The sequence below is a fragment of the Saccostrea cucullata genome, unplaced genomic scaffold (genome assembly GCF_032062105.1).
Source record: "Saccostrea cucullata isolate Sc308-1 unplaced genomic scaffold, CSIRO_AGI_Scuc_v1 ctg4925, whole genome shotgun sequence".
Taxonomy (NCBI): Eukaryota; Metazoa; Mollusca; class Bivalvia; order Ostreida; family Ostreidae; genus Saccostrea; species Saccostrea cuccullata.
In genome coordinates this window covers 157,463-167,405 of record NW_026920346.1, presented here as the reverse complement: position 1 = coordinate 167,405, position 9,943 = coordinate 157,463, and the positions used below count along the sequence as shown (strand labels likewise).

The window sequence follows — 9,943 nt, the reverse complement described above, 5'->3', positions numbered from 1 at the left end:
GACTTTTTGCAGCTTTTGGCCTACCGAAACCTTCCGAACGTTTTTTCAATCGGAACATCTGTCTACCTCTCTGCGCATGCGCAAAGTTTACCTGCTTCCTTTGTAACATAAACAAAAAGATATTTTTCTCTCCAGCACGAATATCAGCGGAAAAAAAGACTATTGTCAACTACTGTGTGTAAGTACTAAGTTATATAGTATAAGTACTAAGTTATAGTAATAACATGGGCGTCGGAAGCAAATATTAAACGTTGGGGGGGGGGGGCAAAACCAACAAAAAAGGTAAGTCCCGATGTTCATTGCCTATATAATGACTAAATTTGCAAAAAAGTGGGAGGGGGGGGCTAAACCAACAAAAAATTAGGTTTTTATATACATATTAATTAACCCGATGTTCATTGCCTATATACTGACTAAATTTGCAAAAAATAAGTTTTTTTATTTTTAGGTTTACGAACATCAGGGGTAGGAGGAGGAAATAAAAAAAAATAAAATTATATTTTGGATACATTGTCCTTTTCTACATTAATTTTTGCTTCCTCTCCTAACAGGCCTCTTGCCACTGGACACATAAGTTACAAAGGGGAAAATATGGTAACTACATGTAAATGAATTTTTTAAGATTTTTATATACATGTACATATTAATTAACCTCTAATTAAAAGTTCTATATTACATTCTTATATATTTGTATATTCTTACAATAGCAGGGACATCTAATTATAACTTGAGTAGACCAGATATCTATAGAAAATAAAATGATAAAAATATATAGCTTGGTAAAGATATATAGCTTTATCGAGTTATTATAAATACCTTGTTCAAGGTATTATATATAAAGAAACTACAAAAAAATCTTTAAAAATTGTCTCTTGTAAAAAAACCAGGGGGTCAGTTAATTTTCCATCTATAATGGTGTAATTTCTTAGTTACCGGTATTTTGTTGTTACCCCTCAGCAACCTGTTACGGGAAGAACCCTTTTACTTTCTCATTATTACATGTATTGCTATTCTACGGAACAACCCTGCAATTTTGAGAAACATCTTGTTTCTGTACATGTAAAAAACTTAATATAAACAATGCCATAGGTTTCCACACACTTTTTAATTACAATATAAGTATAATATATGTTATTGTATAGTGTAAATAATTTTTTTCTTATAAATTTTTATGTTTTATATTTAAGGAATCTACCAATATGTCCAACAAAGTCTCTGGTATAAGTGCAGACACCTTAGATTTCATCAACAATCAAGAAGCATATCATCATCACAATGTGTAAATGGGATAATAAACCACACAGGTGAAAAAGGACATTGTCCCAATTGTTTTTCTTTGCCTAAAGTGTATTGAAGAGAACATGAGTGGTGTGTTGTTCTGACTGTCTTCAGTTGCTGCATCTGCAAATATGACTCTAGATTCAGAGAAAATAAAGCTTTATTTTGGAATGGCATCTGATATAACCTGTGTTAATTTTTAAAATGAAAGTAATAAAAGTACTGTAAAAAATCATATTGTTGTGAATTTTGAAGCTAGGCCAATATTAAAAAAATATTTGTTTAATGTACTCTGACCAACCCATGAAATTCATCCCTTAGGCTACTCAATCATATTTTTTTCAGCACTTTGAAAGTTTTTTTCTATAATAGTTTCATTAGACATGTTAGAAATTGAGATTGTTTAATTTTTAAGCTATTAATGAAGGTATATAATTTCTCTAAGATGCTTTTAGATTGAAAATTTTATTATCAATTTGATCAGTACTGTTAAGCAAAATAAAGAAACCAAAAAATACATACGTACACACCTTGAAAACTATGGGTCAGAGTACATCGAACAAAAATATTTTTAATGATGGCCCTATACATGTATTAACCCTTTTATTAAATTTACTTGTATTATGCTGAATGCATCATCATTTCATACTATACTATATGGTATAACTACTCCAAAGGTTTCAGTTATGTAAATAAGATACATATTTACTATGACATAATGATATATGAAGGATATGGAGATAACGAACAGTATTCAATATCAAAGTCTATAAAACAATACAAAATAGGAGCAGAGTAAACACGGACCCCCGAAACATCAGAGGTGGGATCAGCAATATTTATAAAACTTAAGCAATATTGAAACCAAGGATAAGCATAGTTTGCCATGCTCTCAATTATTAAATTTTACTTAATTCAGATATTGCTTGTGTACAATGGCAATTTTAATAAAGATGTCTCTCAAAGTTCATTCAAATTTATTCAGTGGTATTTATAGCAACAGGCTATTGCTGATGGATACCCCAAAGTGTAACAGTAGCTGAAACCTTTTGACACATCAAACTGCAGATGAAATAATCAGAAATTTTGTACATGAACCAGGCTATTGTAAGCGGTACCTATTAAAGCATATAAATAGGAGCAGAGTCTTTAAGCCAATTCTCCCTAGTAATACATCAGTAATGTTAATGTATCAGCAATATTTATAAAATTTAAGCAATATTGAAACCATTAATTTAAAATTTGCAATCACAGTTTGCTATGAAATCTATATTTCTTTAAATTTTACTTAGTTCATTCTCTTATAAGTTAGCTTGTGTATCAAGGAAATTTTTATATGTATATATTTACATTTGCAAATTTTTCCTTTATATAACACTACTGAAAGCTATTTTTATATAGCAACAGGCTATTGCTGCTGGTCTGGTTAACGTAAAGTAGCTGAAACCTTTTGACACATCAAACTGCAGATGAAATAATCAGAAATTTTGTGACATGAACCAGGCTATTGTAAAATGTACCTATTAAAGCACGGGATAAATAACAATCAGTCAAATATAAATTCTCCCTAATGTAATGTTAATATATACAGGGTTATTTTTGCCTTTTTGCAATTGCAAACGATTTTTCCCCATTAATTTAAAATTTGCCCAATCACAGTTCTGTTTAAGAAATCTATATTTCTTTACACTTGTTTCCTTTCAAATTCTCTTATATTAAGTGAGCTGCATATCTGTAGCGTTATGTTTTTATATGGATTTGTCTTTGACCATAACGCTACAGATCCCATAATGCAAAAAAGGTGCAATTTACTGAAGACGATTACCCCATCCCTGTTTTGGGGAGAGTTTCTCCACTTTCTAGCTTTGGTCAATCAACTACCTTTCACTCCCTAGTTTTAAGCACATTATTAAACTAATCTGTATATTTTATCCATCTCCAACCCTTTGTAGTTGTCTTTACAAGTGATAAATTCGCTTGATTAAAATTATTTGTTAGATTGCTGAAAATTCCCTGTAGAGACAACTATTAATTGTTGAGAGGTGGATAAAATATACATGTACATATTGGCTCAAAATATGTCTAGAATTACATTGGGAAGTGAAAGGTAGTTGATTGACCAATGCTGGTAAGTGGAGAAATAGTCCCTAAAAGTGTGCAAAAAATACTTGGCCGTAAATTGCACCTTTTTTGCATAAAGGGATCTGGATCTGTAGCGTTATGGTCAAAGACAGATATATAAAACCATAACGCTACAGATCTGCAGCTAATAATCGGTGATAAAAGTTAAAATACCCTTAAAACAGTGGCGAAAATTCCTTGTATACAGAATACACGATCATGTCAAGTTCAGTTGCGGACAGACGCACAGATGAACAGGAAGTTAATGTATGATGTAAACAAAAATGAACCCTACCATATGGCATGCCTCAGCAAAGTATGTGATCAAATTTAAAGCCTTTGTGATGAGTAGTTGTTGAGAAAAATGCAACCCAAAATATGTTATGAACAGACAGACAAACACACAAGGGTAAAACAGTTTAACCCCCAACCCCTTTGGAGTGGGGATATAATTAATGACTTTTTTTTGTTTTCAAAGATGTAGGAATGCAAAGGTCATATTTTGGTAATGACGTGAGTAAAGTCTCATTTACTGGGGCACCTGTTTTCAGTCAAAGTAAGCATTGGTTGCACAAAAAAAGCATACATGGGATGTTCAAAAGGTTATTTTGATGTCACACACTTTGAACATTCAATTTGAAGCACAAATAGTTCAATGTGTATCTTACATGTATATGATCAAGAGTCATTTCCATAGTTTACTTTATATATTTTCCGATTGATGGTTACATCAATGTTTTCTTGTTTAAACTGTTTTGAGTTTAACTCCGCAGAAACGCACAACAACTTCAAACTTTCATATCATATAACCGACCGCCTCCTGGCGGCCGGTTATAATCAGACAGTTCAATCATGGCTCATAAAGCAAGAATGGAGTCACAACCCTCTGATATCTTAATACTTTTTTGTCACAATTTATTTGTAAACCCCTGCTAATGACAAATGATTCAGATGCACAACATGTACAAATTATGACTGTTCTTTAAGGGGTATGTCACTGGCACTGCATTCCACCAATTATCTCTTCTGCAGGCTGTATGTTGTACTAGAACTTGTACAATTAATCACCATAGGATGGACTGAGCGCTGGCGTGGGCCTCATAATTAAGGCATTTTCAGTAGTCAGAAGAAAATCTGCTTTAAAATACAAAAAAGAAGGAGTATTTAACCTGACACAAACAGTTGTGGTTTTTAAACAATTCTGAATATGTACATTTAACAAGAGATGAGAACAAGAGGCCCATGGACCACATAGCTCACCTGAGCACATTGGCTAGGAAATAAAAGCACTCACTCCAGTACATGTATCGAGAAGTTTACATAAGAGATTTTAAGCTACCAACTACATGATGCTTCAATACAATAAATGCCTTTGCTTATTTGAGCAGATGATTTTTTTCCTATTTATTCATTTACACCTCACCCCCCACCCCCTATTGTGGCCCAGCCCTACCCCTAGGAGCCCTCATTTGAACCAGTAATGAATTTGTACTATCTGAGGTTGCCTCCATGTCAATATGATTAAACATGAATTTTCTTTTCTGGGGGAAAAATATTTCATTGGTTTTTCTAAGCAAAACTTTGTTCCCTAGTGGCCACCCTACCAAATTTCTACTTCCTGTTCATGACAAACTTGAATCAACACTACTGAAGATGCTTTCATAAAGTATGACCAATCATGACTTTGTGGTTCTTAAAAAGAAGAGTTTTCTGACGTATTCATTCCTATGTAAAACTTTAATCGTCCATTGTGGACCCGCCCTACCCATGATGGGGGTCATGAATGAAACAAACTTGACTCTACCGGTACACACCTGAGGATGTTTTCACATAAGTTTTATCTTTCTTGAGAAGATTTTCAAATATAGTATCTAGTTACCAGCAATTTGGCAGCAAATGAATCTGCCTGACTGTCACATTTGTTCAATTCCTCAGATTGTCTCTCTGGGCCTCATCAGTCAGGGAAGAGATCAATCTGATGAAGTTAAAAATGAAATTATTTTGTATTTCCCTGATACCTTCCTGGTGTATAAAAAAAGAATCAATTAATGTTATTTTAAATTTTTATCTAATAATTTAAAAAAGAAATTTACATAAATTTAAAACCACCAGGACAGTTTCGGCCCATAAAATAAACAAAACTAACACTTGGAAAAATGGATGCATTGGAAAATTATCATATGCTCTTTCTGATAAAGATCTATGATCATACTCAATATTATTGGAATAACTCACAATTTTTTTTAAATACTACTTTAACAGTGTTAGCTTTGTTTCTCTCTTTTTTTATTTTTTTGAATGATTTTTTTTCTTCTTCATATTTTCAAATATAAAAAAATATCAATATCAATGCAATATTTACTTTAAAGTAACAGTCATGATTTTTGTTTAAAGAAAATTATGTGTTTTATTTATGACATATATCTCATACCAATCTGATAATATGGAAATTCTCTTTCACAAAAAGAATCAAGCAATCAATTTCAATAACTTCAAAAAGGGCCTGAAGAACAAATAAAAAACTAGTGCTAATTGTAACGGGGACCGTTACAGATGTTCCCCAAACGCTCCCCATCTCCCTTTTGGTGCCATATTCCCCGTAAGCTTCATGAAATAAGAAAAACTTTATGCATTTGAGACTTTAACAACGTTTACCCAGAAGGGTACCAAGTTCACTCAAATTTTAGCACTGCACGCGTGCGCATGTGAATGCATGTGCGTAATGACCATATCATCTTGTCTACACAATCTATATACTTTAATATACTGAATATCAAAGTATTTAATCCAAAAGTATTAAAGAATACGCTCATTCAAGTGTATTTTTGATTTTACTCATTTCACGTGCACACACGTGCATACATGAGCATGGTCAGATACCTTCTTGTAGAAGTTCATTACATCTATCTATGTTCTAAATCCCACTCCGTTTGGTTGAAAACCAAGGGAGTTATAGCTGATTAAAGTTTCAGCCAATCAGATTGCAGCGTACGTTCACGCACGTGTATTGATGTGCATGGTGATCATACCTTCTTGTAGAAGTCCATTATATCTATCTATGTTCCAAATCTCATCCTGTTTAATTGAAAACTAAGGGAGTTATAGCTATTTAAAGTTTCGGCCAATCAGATTGCAGCGCGCGTACACGCACGTGTATGGATGTGCATGGTGACCATACCTTCTTGTAGAAGTCTATTATATCTATCTATGTTCCAAATCACATCCTGTTTGGTTGAAAATCAAGGGAGTTATAGCTATTTAAAGTTTCAGCCAATCAGATTGCAGCGCACGTGCATGCACGTGTTTTGATGATAATTGTCATATTCCATTTTGTAGGATATCCTAATGCATGGCTATGTTCAAAATTTCAAAGGATTTCATCAAAAAACAAGAAAGATATTGAGACTTTAGTTTCAGCCAATCAGAGCGAAGCGCACGTGCATGCGCGTGAGATCTTACTATTTTGACCATGTCTTATTGTCTATGCCACTAATATATCCTTATATTATGAGTTTCAAAGCATTTCATCAAAAATGTAAAAAGTTACGCCGATATCAATTAAATCGGTCATTTTTCGTGTTGCACGTGCGCGCTCTTGCAAGCACGTGCGCGCAAAATGACCTTTGTTCGGCAAATCTACATTACATGTCTACTGACCCTAAAAACATTTTACCTTACTCGGATGTGTAGTTTACAAGATCACTCGAGGACAAAATTTTCCCAGGAAGAAAAATAATAATAATAATAATAAGAAACAGAGTAAAAACAATATGTTCCCCAACTTCGTTTGGGGAACATAATAAATCATGGTAACAAAACAAAGGAGTAATAACTCAAATTATTTTATAAACAAATTATAAGAAATTTGTGTTTTCAAATTTTGAATATAAATTTATCTCAATTAAAATGTAAAAATAAGCAATGAATATGAGTTGATACTCCTTGAAACTCTTCCAATAAATGTATAACAATGAAAAAAATAAATAATGCAAGGAAACAATCATCTTTAAATACTTATTCTCCTACATAATGAAATGCTAATTTGCTACATATGGTAGATGATTTGATGAAGATATAATCCAGTTTCTGTAATCATTGTGATGTAAAACTTACTGGTCTGAATAAGATATACCTGTTACTTAGATAATTCAAATGCCTCCTCCCAATACCGGTATTCTTGTTTTAGATAGCCGACAAACTGCAACTAGACAGTGGCCTAGGGCAAAGCCGGAAATGCCCATCTACCATTGCCAATCTACTACTGGACTGACTTTCTGCCAGTTACAGCTGTCGACTAGATATGTCCAAAAACTTTCCTAAAGTCTAACCTTAAAACTTTAAATGGAAATTAGAGTCATCAGAAAACAAAATAAATATGTTGCTGCCTTGTCTGGGCTCTTGAATTTTCTTGTTTATGGCTGCCATATTTTTCTCCATTGACGACATCCAGTTCCATATTGAAGATTCCGTTATTTGTAGCTACATCTTCCCTCATCTGATGTTGATAAGCTTTAATTGTATTCCCTTTTGCCCTCTGCCCTTAGATATGCCTCAAGTTCTACTCCATGTGGCATAATTTAGATCTTTAGATCGCGCTTGTTTGATCCTTATTGGCATGTCTGAGTCAGGCAAGCCATCTAGAAATTATTCCATTGCTAAGGTTTCCCTTACTGTTCAGATGGTGCTTTAGGAAAGGACAAATTTGCCAATCTTATGACAGCCTGTCCCAACTCAGGTAAGGTATCTGTGGCTCTTTTACGCCTCTCCCTTAGCTGAACTCTGTATAATTCAGTTTGATTAGGAGGTGCAAAACGCTCCTCGAGAGCCTGTACAAGGTAATGATAATCAGTGTTGTCACCTGGCAAGTTACCAAGAACCCCTTGAGTCTGACCCCAAAGAGAAGCTGCGAGAAATAAGCCTTTCTTCTGATCACTCATTGAGTTTACTGACCGTGTTAAAATGAGTCTTATAATCCAACCACGAATCACTGCCATCGTAGGCTGCGGCTTTCATTTCCCTTTTACTCACCTTCTTAGTTGCAATATCTTGCACAGCTGGTCTACGGTAACGCCTGTATGTGACATTACCAATAACGACTCTATCCGCCATGCCCTCTCTGTTGGTTTCATCATTTCTAGCCTCCATTTCCTCAGGAAACCTTACCCTGGGATGACAGCAAGTACTCGGTCTATTTGGCTCGCTATCTGGAAAATGATCAGCCAAAGGACTCCTGGGAACAGACAATAGACCAATGGCAATACCAGAGTCATATCTACCACGGTTCTCATATCTACGAGACCTTGGTGTTGAGTGTATGACACTTTCATGCTGCCGAATACTTGACTCTAGCTCTCTTATTCCTTCCTTGAGAAAAGGCAGTTCTCGATCTAACTGATCAGTCGACATTATAAACAACAAATTGATATCCCTAAAATTTTATTATGCAACCAAAAATAAACACACACGCCCTCTTCCTAACACTGCAAAAATCCCACCGCTGCCACCAAAAATTCTGTAACGTGTGCCCTGCCGAGCGGTCTATCTATTCAAGTGGACACGTACCCGGTTACACCCGAAGTTTCTGCATGCAATAATTTAGACAAATGATTTGTTTCTTGTCTACTAGGACACAAACTTAATTAATATATCTACGATGATTATTTCAACAATTTAACTATCAATATATCTACTACGATTCGCATAACAAAATCAAGGGACAATTTGACTCTGGACCATCTGTCCTACCCTAACCAATGTCCTCGGACAACTGGCCCATCCAAGGGTCCTGGTAACTTGACAAAAGGTCTCTAGTCAACTGGCGTCTCCAGTTCACTTTGGCAATAGGATGCAGGCTTATTCAGCCTTTATTTCCAATACCAAAGCTACAGTGGTCGACCAGTCGACGCAACCTATGCAATATGGCTTATTCAGCCCTATAGTAACCTTAAAGCTGAACACTTCTCATAAATAGGCACTGTCAGACGGGTATATAAACCGTTCAATTTCGTTACACCCGATTGCACACTCGAAACTCGTGGCCGACATGTAGTACTCCTATCGTGGTCTTAGATTTTTTGCGTTTATTTCTTGTTTTTATGTGCATTTACTGTTTGTAAATAATGTATTGACCTGCATTTTCCATGATACTTTTGACCTGTTTCGGAAAAAATGCGTAAAATTTGATAATTTCATCGATATTGAGTAGCACGCTTTGTAAGATATACGTCTACACTCGTCGGATCTCTACAGTGAAATACATTGAACTGGCTAGCGGTCTGCTCCTTATATACGAGTTGTAGGGAGAGCGTTGAAGAACGGGAAATATGGCGGACTATGCCTATTTACGAGTAGTGTTCAGCTTTAAAGTTGAGCATGACTCATACGCCATTTTCGATAGCATTATCTACGATACATCAATACTATGGTATACTCGTCGTATTCGTTACACCTGACTGCTTTATTGTCGGCGTGGAATGGCGACCCATGTTCGTGCTGGTTATCTTGCATTACCTTTGTTTATATTTTATTGCAGTTACGTGTTTGT

At 34.8% G+C, this 9,943-nt stretch overlaps 2 long non-coding RNA genes across 2 annotated transcripts; one reads left to right on the top strand and one right to left on the bottom strand.

Moving 5' to 3' along the window:
- The first annotated feature begins 6 nt into the window (after positions 1 to 6).
- LOC134247454 (uncharacterized) lies at positions 7 to 1,513 on the top strand. Its single transcript, XR_009987855.1, has 2 exons — positions 7 to 178; positions 1,188 to 1,513. It is a non-coding gene; the product is annotated as an uncharacterized LOC134247454 (long non-coding RNA).
- Positions 1,514 to 4,297: 2,784 nt separating this feature from the next.
- Positions 4,298 to 5,797, bottom strand: LOC134247448 (uncharacterized). Its single transcript, XR_009987849.1, has 2 exons — positions 5,279 to 5,797; positions 4,298 to 4,536 (listed from the first exon to the last, which is right to left on the bottom strand). It is a non-coding gene; the product is annotated as an uncharacterized LOC134247448 (long non-coding RNA).
- Between the last annotated feature and the right edge of the window lie 4,146 nt (positions 5,798 to 9,943).